The following is a 10,635-nucleotide window of genomic DNA, read 5'->3' as shown; positions in this document are numbered from 1 at the left end:
ACGCCCCACGTCACTATGGCTGCTTTCTAGAATGACGACTGGCCCTACAAACCAACACGAGTCTTTCCAGCGTGCTTTGTCCTCACTCGCACGCATCCTGGGAAAACTTCCCAGGAGGTCACCCATCTTGAGATTACTCCAGGTCAAGCACGCTTAACTTTGGAGTTCTCAAGTGATGGGCCACCGAAAAGAAGATGCATCTTGTTGATATAGGTAGTACCCATCAATCTATTTAAGCCATCTTCAACTGTGTAGTCTCATACCTACACAGTCTTAGAATAATCACACTTGACCTTCCCCAGGCGGTGTGGGATTGCACAGCTTTACCCGGTCTTTCCCCTTACGGATCACGGGATTCTGACTGTCACAAGTGTGGCCGACGGGGACGTCGGGCCCGTAAGGGGAAAGACCGGGTAAAGCTGTGCAATCCCACACTGCCTGGGGAAGGTCAAGTGTGATTATTCTAAGACTGTGTAGGTATGAGACTACACAATTGAAGATGGCTTAAATAGATTGATGGGTACTACCTATATCAACAAGATGCATCTTCTTTTCGATGGCCCATCACTTGAGAACTCCAAAGTTAAGCGTGCTTGACCTGGAGTAATCTCAAGATGGGCGACCTCCTGGGAAGTTTTCCTAGGAAGCGTGCGAGTGAGGTCAAAGCACGCTGGAAAGACTCGTGTTGGTTTGTAGGGCCAGTCGTCATTCCAGAAAGTAGCCATAGTGACGTGGGGCGTTACACAACTCCTCACTCTTGACCTCGCTTTTCACCAAGAACATAATGTAGTACCTTCATTTGATTGACCGAGGAAGAATCATCAGTACCATATTCAACTGTCTGCTGATTCTCAGCTTTAAGAGTTGACTTCAACTTTTCATGTTTTAAAAAAATATTAGAAATAAAACAAAAACATAATTATTTGAATTGACATATAATAAAGTCAAACTTACATAATCTCATTCAGCATCATTATTGACAAACTTCTTGTTCTTTTTTGTCCGGTGATATTCCTTCCATTCCTTAATGAGGTTTGGGTACAACTAATAAATAAAATGAGAATGTTAGATAATTTATAATTTAATATAGCTTAATTAAGTTGACATTTTCACTTACATTTTTGTAACAAGCGGCCGCTAATGATTTTGTGTCTTGTGTTGTAGAGTACTTCATTTGGTCTTGGTTTATTTTGTTTTTCTCTGAGCGCGCAACAAACTCTGGAGTCGTGAAACACAAATTTCTTTCCATTGATCGTTGTTGACATCTTTGGGTGGATTCTATAGACCTAGTCCTAATCATCTAGTCATCTGTAGAACTTTTTGAATTGGGTGTGCCACTTAGTTTTCCTATTTCAATATCTCTCTGTCATCTCAGGAAGGATACCGTCCATGAAGGTGTCATAATCATCCCACCCATCTATTTGATAGTAGTACTACAATCAAAAGAAAACATGTTAATAATATTGGAATTTCAATACAATTATTATAATAGTAAGGTCTATCATTTTTACCTTCACTTTATTAATGACACTGTTCTTAAACCTTTTTGGACATGTGCCCAATCCTTGTAATTTTCTGGATGTAAAGACTTGACTTGGGTGCCCAAAAGGCGGACAAAAGTAGTATGTTTAGTTCCCACCACCTTTTACGTGATGGGGACAACCTCTATATGGGAAGTGGATGTCTAGCTTCTCGCCTTCTGTCCTCTAATATTTTCTCAGAGGCAGCCCCACGACCTTTTCTTTTTGGTGGGGTTGCTATATTGTTTTAAATAAGCAAAAAATAATTTAGTATGTTGTATAATAATATCTCATTAGAAATACATAGAGGATAAAAATTAAAACACCTGACTCGCAACTGGTTTGGATTGTCGTTGTAACGTCTCAAATTACCTAAACAGCTTAGGGCTTTGATTAGGGGGCCAGGATAACAAATTATGGAAACTATGTGCCTATGTGATATACATGTGTATCATTGCATAATTATGTGAGTTATATTATGATATGACTTGATATGCATGTTTAGGTGTATTAAATATGCATGTGGGGCCGTTTCTTATCAGAAAGACAATTTTCGTAATTTGGCCCGCTATGGGTATATTTTGCATATATGTGATATATGTGTGTGTAATATCCAATATTTTCATTATGCATTTTTTTTATTATAAATCAGAGTTTTAATACATAAAATGTACAAGTTTACAAATTTAAGATATAGTAATGGAAAAATAGTGTTTAAAATATCATTTTATGTTTTTAATGAGATTAAAGAGAGAGAAACTTGAGTAGTCAAGTATTGGACCCAAATGTCATATAATTTTAATTGGGGATTTTTATAAAATTAAGAAAGTTTTACAAAAGGGCTTATTTGAAAACAATTTTAGTATTTTGGGTCCAAGTGTAATTTTAAAAAAATAATAAAATAAAAGGCTTTAGCCTTTCTTTTTACCCGAGCCCCTCTCTCTCTCTCTCCTCAGAAAAACTTTTCTCTCTCTCTCTCTCGTGCATGCGTCTGCCCAACCACCGATCATCCACCGGCGGTCACCGTTTATAGCCACGCGTCGGACCGTTGGATTCAGAGGCCTCCGAACTATCGTCCCACGCGGGAATCTAGAGCTCACTCGCCAATTAAAGACCTCAACCTGTTGATTTAAGTTCGGCCACCCCGCGACTTCAATGTAACGCCCCAAACTCCAGGGACCGTTACGGTGTGCCTTGTAAACAGTGCTAAACTCGCTAATCGAGTCATTTGGCCAAAATCGTGAACTAAGTATGATTAGCGGTTTAGGGATTAAAAACTTTGGTTAAGATGTAACGTTTCACTAGAACGTTTAATATATACATTGGGATCCCGAAAATAAAGTTTCAGAGTCTATTACAGAAAACATTTACAACAGGCCGTTCTAAGCGGCAAAACAGGGTTCAACCCTAGTTCCACTTTAAACCTCGGCCGTGGCGGACGAGCAGCTGCATATGTACACGTCATCACCTAAGCTCTCCAACTCAAGGATGGTCCAGCTTCCTCTTGCCTTTACCTGCACCACGTAGCACCCGTGAGCCAAAGCCCAGCAAGAAAACACAATAAAGCATGATATAATATCAACAACGATCATAATAACCATTCAGGACTATCAGTCCAAGCAAATAGGTGACAATAGCCAAAAGTCACAATAATGAGCATCGCTCCTTCTAGCCATGTGACGATAGGGTCACCAGGGCTTAACCGATAAGTGATTCCTTCTTAAGTTTGAATAGGACAGGTGCAAGGTGATTAGTCACCAACATAACCCTCCTCACGACTCTAGAGTCGAAACTATGGACAACGTCCCTTAGCCATGTGAGAAACGGTCACCGGGGTCATATACCTTGGCTATAGTCATCTGGTTGTAGACCAGGCAAGCGCTTATAAGTTCTTCGACTTTAGGGTCGGTCTAGCATTAATGCCATAGAGCCATTCAATGCATGATTCTCGACTTTAGAGTCGGTCCCTGACTAGTCAGCGTCTTTCACCAGTAAGACATGCCACCAATCACATATCACATATTCCATATCCATAAACGAGGTATTTAGCATGCTCACTAAACAGGTATTAGTACCATTAGGGCCATGCATCAACACAAAGACTCAAGCTCTGAACGATATCATACTCAATATATAAGGCATGTCCCAAACACATGTTTCTCATGCATCATATGCAATAAATCCAGCAATCTAACATGCGCCAATAACAGCCATGCATGTCACGTTTAATAGTCAACCAGCATGCGTCAAGAATAGGCATGCATGTCATACATAATAATCAACTGACATGCTTCAATAATAACCATGCATGTCATACTCATTAATCAACCAACATGCATCATAATAACCACGCATGTCATACATAACAATCAACCGACATGCATCAATAATAACCATGCATGTCTCATACATAATAGCCAACCGGCATGCATCAATAATAACCATGCATGCCTCATACATAATAATCAACCGACATGCATCAATGATAACCATGCATGTCTCATATACACAGGGTGTAGTTTTCTTACCTTAGATTCGAGCTAGAACCAATATAAGAACGACCCTTGAGAACGATCAACCTTTAAGCCCTTAGCGGTCACCTAATCATAACCAAATATGGAACATCACCAATAACATGATAATCAAAGGTTCCACACCAATATCTAGCCCCCAAGAGGTCAATCCAAACTAATCCAAGTAGTAGGGACACTCCCGAGGCCCATAACTAAGTTCTCGGGGTCAAAACGAGCAAACGGGGTGAAAACAGGGCAAGGGCTGCGGCCCTAGCACCTTGGGCCGCGGCCCCCAGGGTTCTCTGAGGCAAGGGTCGTGGCGCCCAGCGAAGACAAATTCCTGACACCTGCTTCTTCGAACTAGGGCCGTGGCGCACAAGAACAGGGCCGCGGCCCCCAACCCTGGGCCATTCCCAAACGCGTTTTAAACACTCCAAATCTTCCTAAAACATACCCAAACATTCCCCAATCATCAAATCAAAGTTCCCAAGCTTCCCAACACTCCAAAACCCTCAAAACCCAAAGCTCAAACCAACCAAAAACTCAACAATTCACAAAGTCCAATTCTAAGCTTTAAAACTTTAAAAACTTATAACTTCAAACTTAGATTACCTTCGATTGGGTTGTTTCTCATCAAATCCTTCGGTTAAGAAGCTTCTAATCTTTCCTAGGATCGCTATGCCTCGACCCTCGCTTGATTCCGACTCCCAGAACTCAAGATTTCCTCAAAAAGGCTCAAACGGTAAAACGGACTCTTTTGAGAGAGAACGAGAAGTTTCTAACATATGTTCTTATCTGTCAAGCTACTTCAAGCTTAAGTAACCTCAAATAAAACCTAGTGCTCGGGGTCCCGAAAACACCCCCGGGGACACTATAGTCAAAACTTCCAGAATTTCACCCTGATCTCAAATATTCCCAATCTATCACCAAATAAACATTTCTATTACCCCAAAATTGACCCCGTTATGACAAAACCGCTAATCCATTATATATGACCGTCTCATGTCGAATAGCTCGAATATATCTCCATAATAATGAAATCTCATTCACAAATTACAATATGCACCCAATTCACACAATTACGCCCACAGTGGTCAAATTACCAAATTACCCTCATATTTAACATATGAACCCATATGCATGCATTCACCATCATATAATAATATAACTCACGTAAACATGCATATAATCATTAAATATCATAATAAATCAATTATGGCCCTCCCGGCCTCCTAATCAAGGTCCTAAACCTTATTAGGAAATTTGGGGCATTACATTCAAAGTTGCGATTCGGCCACCTCGGGCATCCGTTTGTCGATCTATCACCACCATCATGTTCCTCGTGTTGTGGGCTTCAAAACCCAATAACTGGTTCCTACATCTACCATAGTTGGGTGGTGGGCCCACCACGAGCCACCGCGATCCACCGTAGACCGATGGTCGAAACTTAGTGTTCGAGGTTCCGAAGTACGTTTTGAGTCTCAGAAAATCATCGTTTGACTTGTTGTGGAACCCGATCATTGTGGTATAAATTCTTTGACCTATATTGTTATTGATTAGAGTAATTATTATTATGTGTATTTATAATATATAATTATATATTCTTGATATATTGAATATTTTCTGTAATTATACTGGCTGCTGGGATTATATGTATTTTTGATACAGGTTTTGATTTTGGGAATTGTCCACTTTATAGCTGTTGTGCTGTCCAATTTTCTAGAAAATATTAAATATTAAATAAATTATAAAAATACATATTTAATTGATTTTCCATTAATATGGAAATTATTATGATTAAGTAATTTTAATTATTATTGTTATTATTTTGTTAAGTAAATCAAGAATATAGTTTCATATATATATATATATATATATATATGAAAAGTGTGATTTATAGTAAACCTATTATTTAACAATTATTCTTATATATTAATATTTTGTTAATATTTGAATATTAAAATAATATCAAATATTAGTTTCTTACAGTTATTGATATTTGTAAGACCAGTGAATTTTGGAAAAAGTATATTTATTATATCACTGAAATTGATGTTATGACTAATTAATAATAATATAAATATTTATAATTATATTATTATCACAATATCGATTATTACAATTTTATGTTAAATATATAATTTATTTTATAAAATGACTATTTGAATATATACATTCCTATACATATTGCTATTGAAGTATTTTGTTATTAATATTGAAATAAGTTTATTTATAGATGATAATTATTATTATTATTATTATTATTATTATTATTATTATTATTATTATCATGAGAGTACATTATTAAATGAGCAATGTTTTATATGGAGTTATTTGTATTACGCTGATAATAATTATTATTATCATTCATATAGTTTATGGTATTGTTAATATACACTATCAATAGTGTATATTTACGATTTTGATAGAATTTAATAAATGATGTGCCTTGAATAGGATTTGTATGGATTTGATTGATTGACTCTTGCTGAGCAATTTTAAAATATGCTAAGGACCTAAGGTAAGTAAATCTCACCTTTTGTGCTTAAGTGTAAGATGCATGACTACATTGATTGTGTACATCTGATGAGTTAAGTATGGTATGATGATGATGCATATGATAAGTATGTGAAGAATGGTTATATGAACACCATAAGGGTGTTGTGTGATATGTAATGGATGAATTCCGTGATATGTGAAAGATGTCTTACTTGGTTAAGAATGATATGAATTATGTGCAAGTATGTGTTCTTATGTTGATGGATATGTGGATTACTTTATGTTCATGATTTGTTATATGTTATGATATATGAAGCGTTTAAGTTTTTAGGCTGGAAACCTTAAACCTGAGCCATAGGTCTACGTTAAAGTATAACAACGCCACCAACCCAAAGCTTCATGTATTATGACTAAAGATGTTTTGAGTTATATGAGATGTGATACAATGCCTTGATTGAATACCAACAAACATGAATCATGAACATGAACATTGACATTTCAGCATCAGCATGTATGCATGGCATGTACAGTTATGTGATACATTATTATGTGATATAAGACCATGCATATAAATATGAGGAAAATTGTGAAATGCCTTGAAATGTCTTATGTGAAGTGAACATTTTAATGACACAAGGCTTAAGCAAAGTGATAATAAGATGTTTAAAAAGGGTGCCACTATTTTGATGAAGCAATCAAGTAAGTTCAGTAAAGAAGACGGAAGTCTATAAGACTTATAGTGACTGCCCACAAGTGTGGTCTAGGTCAGAGTTGACCATTCAGATATGTTTTCCATGTTTCCGTCTTTCTCCTCCATATGTGTAATAAGTATGGCAGCTATGGCAACGATGAAATGAGTGTTATGATAAGCCTAGCTGTGATGATGGCTAGTCGGAGGAGAACCCATGGGATTCTATATGATATGTGTAACAAGCCCTGCAGGCATTGGCCGAATCAAACAGTGTGCACAAGTGATATTGGGCCCATAAAAATGTGAAACTAAAAGAAAGAGCATAAAAGTAAAGTTTGAAAGTGCATGAGCAATAAATGAAATGCATAAGTATATAAGTCAGCATATTAGTATATGTGCACTACAAACTCACGACATTCATGTGTATGTGTATGCATGAGATTTGCTTACTGAGCGTTAGCTCATTATGTTATTTTCCAACATTTTTCCAAGTGTGGCTTTAGCTGTTGAGCAACTTGTGGAGCACGGACTTAGTAGCAATGCAATAATGGTTTAGAGTTTTCATATGGCTGCCTTAAATTTAAAGTATTCATACGTGTAATAATTTCTACTAATAAGTTTATATAAAAGTTTTAAATTTTTCTGTATTTCTTCGTATCATGTTATTTAATTCTTTTGGTCAAGTGCCTAACATACTCGTAAACTCTAGAATTACGATTATGTGGCGAACGTACCCTACCTTAGGGACCTTACAGTGTGAGACCACATTATTATGTGGATATATTTGAGTTACTCGGCACGAGGCAATCCTAGAGAGCAAGTTAGCAGGAAAGTCACAATGAGATTAATACTTCACTCGGGGTGAGTCAAAGGATATTTTGGTATTTAGTACATTACCGGGATATTGGGAAATGGGAATGATTATTTGATGATATATTGAGAGTTAGTTAAATTAAGAGGAAATTATGGAGATTTTGACTATTTTGCCCTCGGGGACGTTTTTGGGTACCCCGAGCTTTGGGATTTGCTTAAGGTTACTTAAGTTCGAAGTAACCAGACAGAAACAAAATACATTCAGTATTCTCTCTCTCTCTCTCTCCCATTCACTCATTTGACGCCCATTAGCATTTTCAAAGGAAATTCAAGTTTTAGGGCTCATATTCAAGAAAGGTTAGAGTCATAACGATTCTAGGGAAGATTAGAAGCTAGATAGCTGGAGGATTTTACTGGAAAATGACTTAATCAGAGGTAATCCAAGCTTTAAGTTCTGAGTTTTTGAATTCTTAAGCTTTAATTGGATTGTAACTTGGGTTTTGATGGTTTTGGGCTGGTGAGTTGTTGGGGAACTTTGTTTATGGGATTTGGATATGTTTGGATAGGTTTATGGAGGGATTTGACATGAGAAAAACGAAGAAAAACTAAGTTTGCAGGTCAAGTCGCGACCCTGTACTTGGGGCACCGCAGCTCGAATTGGGTGAAGAAGAAGTAGTTGGCTGTAGAGTCCCATAATTTTACTTAGCTAGTTAGTAGTAGTAGTAGTAGTAGTAGTAGTAGTAGTAGTAGTAGTGGTGGTGGTGGTGGTGGTGGTGGTGGTGGTGGTGGTGGTGGTAGCAGTAGCAGTAGCAGTAGCAGTAGTATGTTAGACTCCGTAGATTTTGGTTCAAGTCGGGACTTAGTTGGAAACTCCTTGCAATAGTTATGGATTTTATAAGTTTAACCTATAGTTTAAGAATATTAATTATAACATAAGGTTTGATTAATATTGCAGGTTATTAATATGATAATTATTATAACCTAAGGTTTAGATAGAGCCAATAAGAATATGACACTTGTCATGAGCATGGTTATTCCTAAGGTTTAGATAGAGCCAATAGGATTATGACACTTGTCATATGCATGATTATTAAGGAATTATTATTTTGATGATAAAATAAGGGAAATATAAGACTTAGTCTTCACTAGAATCTTTTAGGAGCATGACATTTGTGGCAATTTTATTTATTTGTGGATTAGGTTGTTATTTAGATAATTAAATAGATTTTCCGTAACTTTAGAGTACTGTAACTTCCGACCTATTTTTGACCCAGTTATATTATGAATTTCTAAAAATAATATTTCTAAATCGGAGTCTTGTAACTCCATTTATGTTTATTTTACTGAAGGTGAGTTTAGAGTTACGAGATTTAGGGAGTTAGAAGTTAGGATTCTATTTGTTTTTATTATTTTTGTTTTTAATTTTAAAAATCAAACTTTGACTGCTTAAACCTCTTTCTGAACAATTTGACTAAGTCTTAAGCCTTTGGCTGAAGAATATTCAAATATTTTCAATTAAATTCATTATTTTTATTCAAAGCCAAAAAGAAGATCTTTATTCCTAGAACTCTATTGTAATGACCCACTAATCTAGACTCTTGGACCATTATCGAACTATACATACAAATTCTTACTAAAACATACATTTGCGAAAATACCATAATTTATTATAAACTTGTAGAAACAAAGGTTACTTTCATAAAATTAAGTAGGATATGGGTACCCATTGTCTTTAAAACAAAAATAACTTAAAGTGAAAAGAGTTACATAGAAAATGCGGAAAATACATGTAAAACCATAAAAAAAGTAAAATGAGACTACATCCTCGAATCGAATAACGCTCGGCCCCTTGACTCCATTCACCATCGATACACATCCTTTAAGCGTCACGAATCTTACCGCCTCTAAAGCTATTTTCCTGCACATAAAACAGAAAGGAATGAGCCTAATGCCCAACAAGGAAAATCTAACACATAATCATAAACATAAATTTCATAATAAACGTAAAGACATATCATAACACTTAATACATACACTTATTATAATGGCCATTATTACTTGGGGTCCCATACACTAAACAAGCTTATGCCCATGAGATTAGTGGGGTCCTACTAGCTAAGTAGGCATATGCCCAAAATCTTTTTGGGGTCTTGTTAGTCAAATAGGGCATAAGCCCAAGCCTACAAACATACACATTCATAACATATTCATAACATATCATATTTCATAACATAAAACATAAGATAACATAAGCAATACACATATAGATTCTATCCTATTTTCCTTACCAAAGTTACCAGGATATGATGGACTGAGTTGGGACTTTTGGAACACTCCTAAAACCATATGAGAAAGAGTGAGTCTTAAGAAGAAGAAATGAAAATGAATGGGAAGACTAAACCATTGAGAAATATGCTTACCACAACTTATGTGCTTAAGAACTTGGATTCCCTAACCAAAATAAGAATGAGGTTAGGGGACTGAGTAGAAGGCTTTGAGAAAGAAAATAACATGAAACAAATGAAATAGAGTTTCGGGTTTACCTCAAAGACTTGCAAGACCAATCTAACCACAACCAAAATACTAAAGAATCTTACTT

Source organism: Humulus lupulus, chromosome 1, assembly GCF_963169125.1.
Source record: "Humulus lupulus chromosome 1, drHumLupu1.1, whole genome shotgun sequence".
Taxonomy (NCBI): Eukaryota; Viridiplantae; Streptophyta; class Magnoliopsida; order Rosales; family Cannabaceae; genus Humulus; species Humulus lupulus.
Note: the sequence above shows the minus strand (reverse complement) of the source record.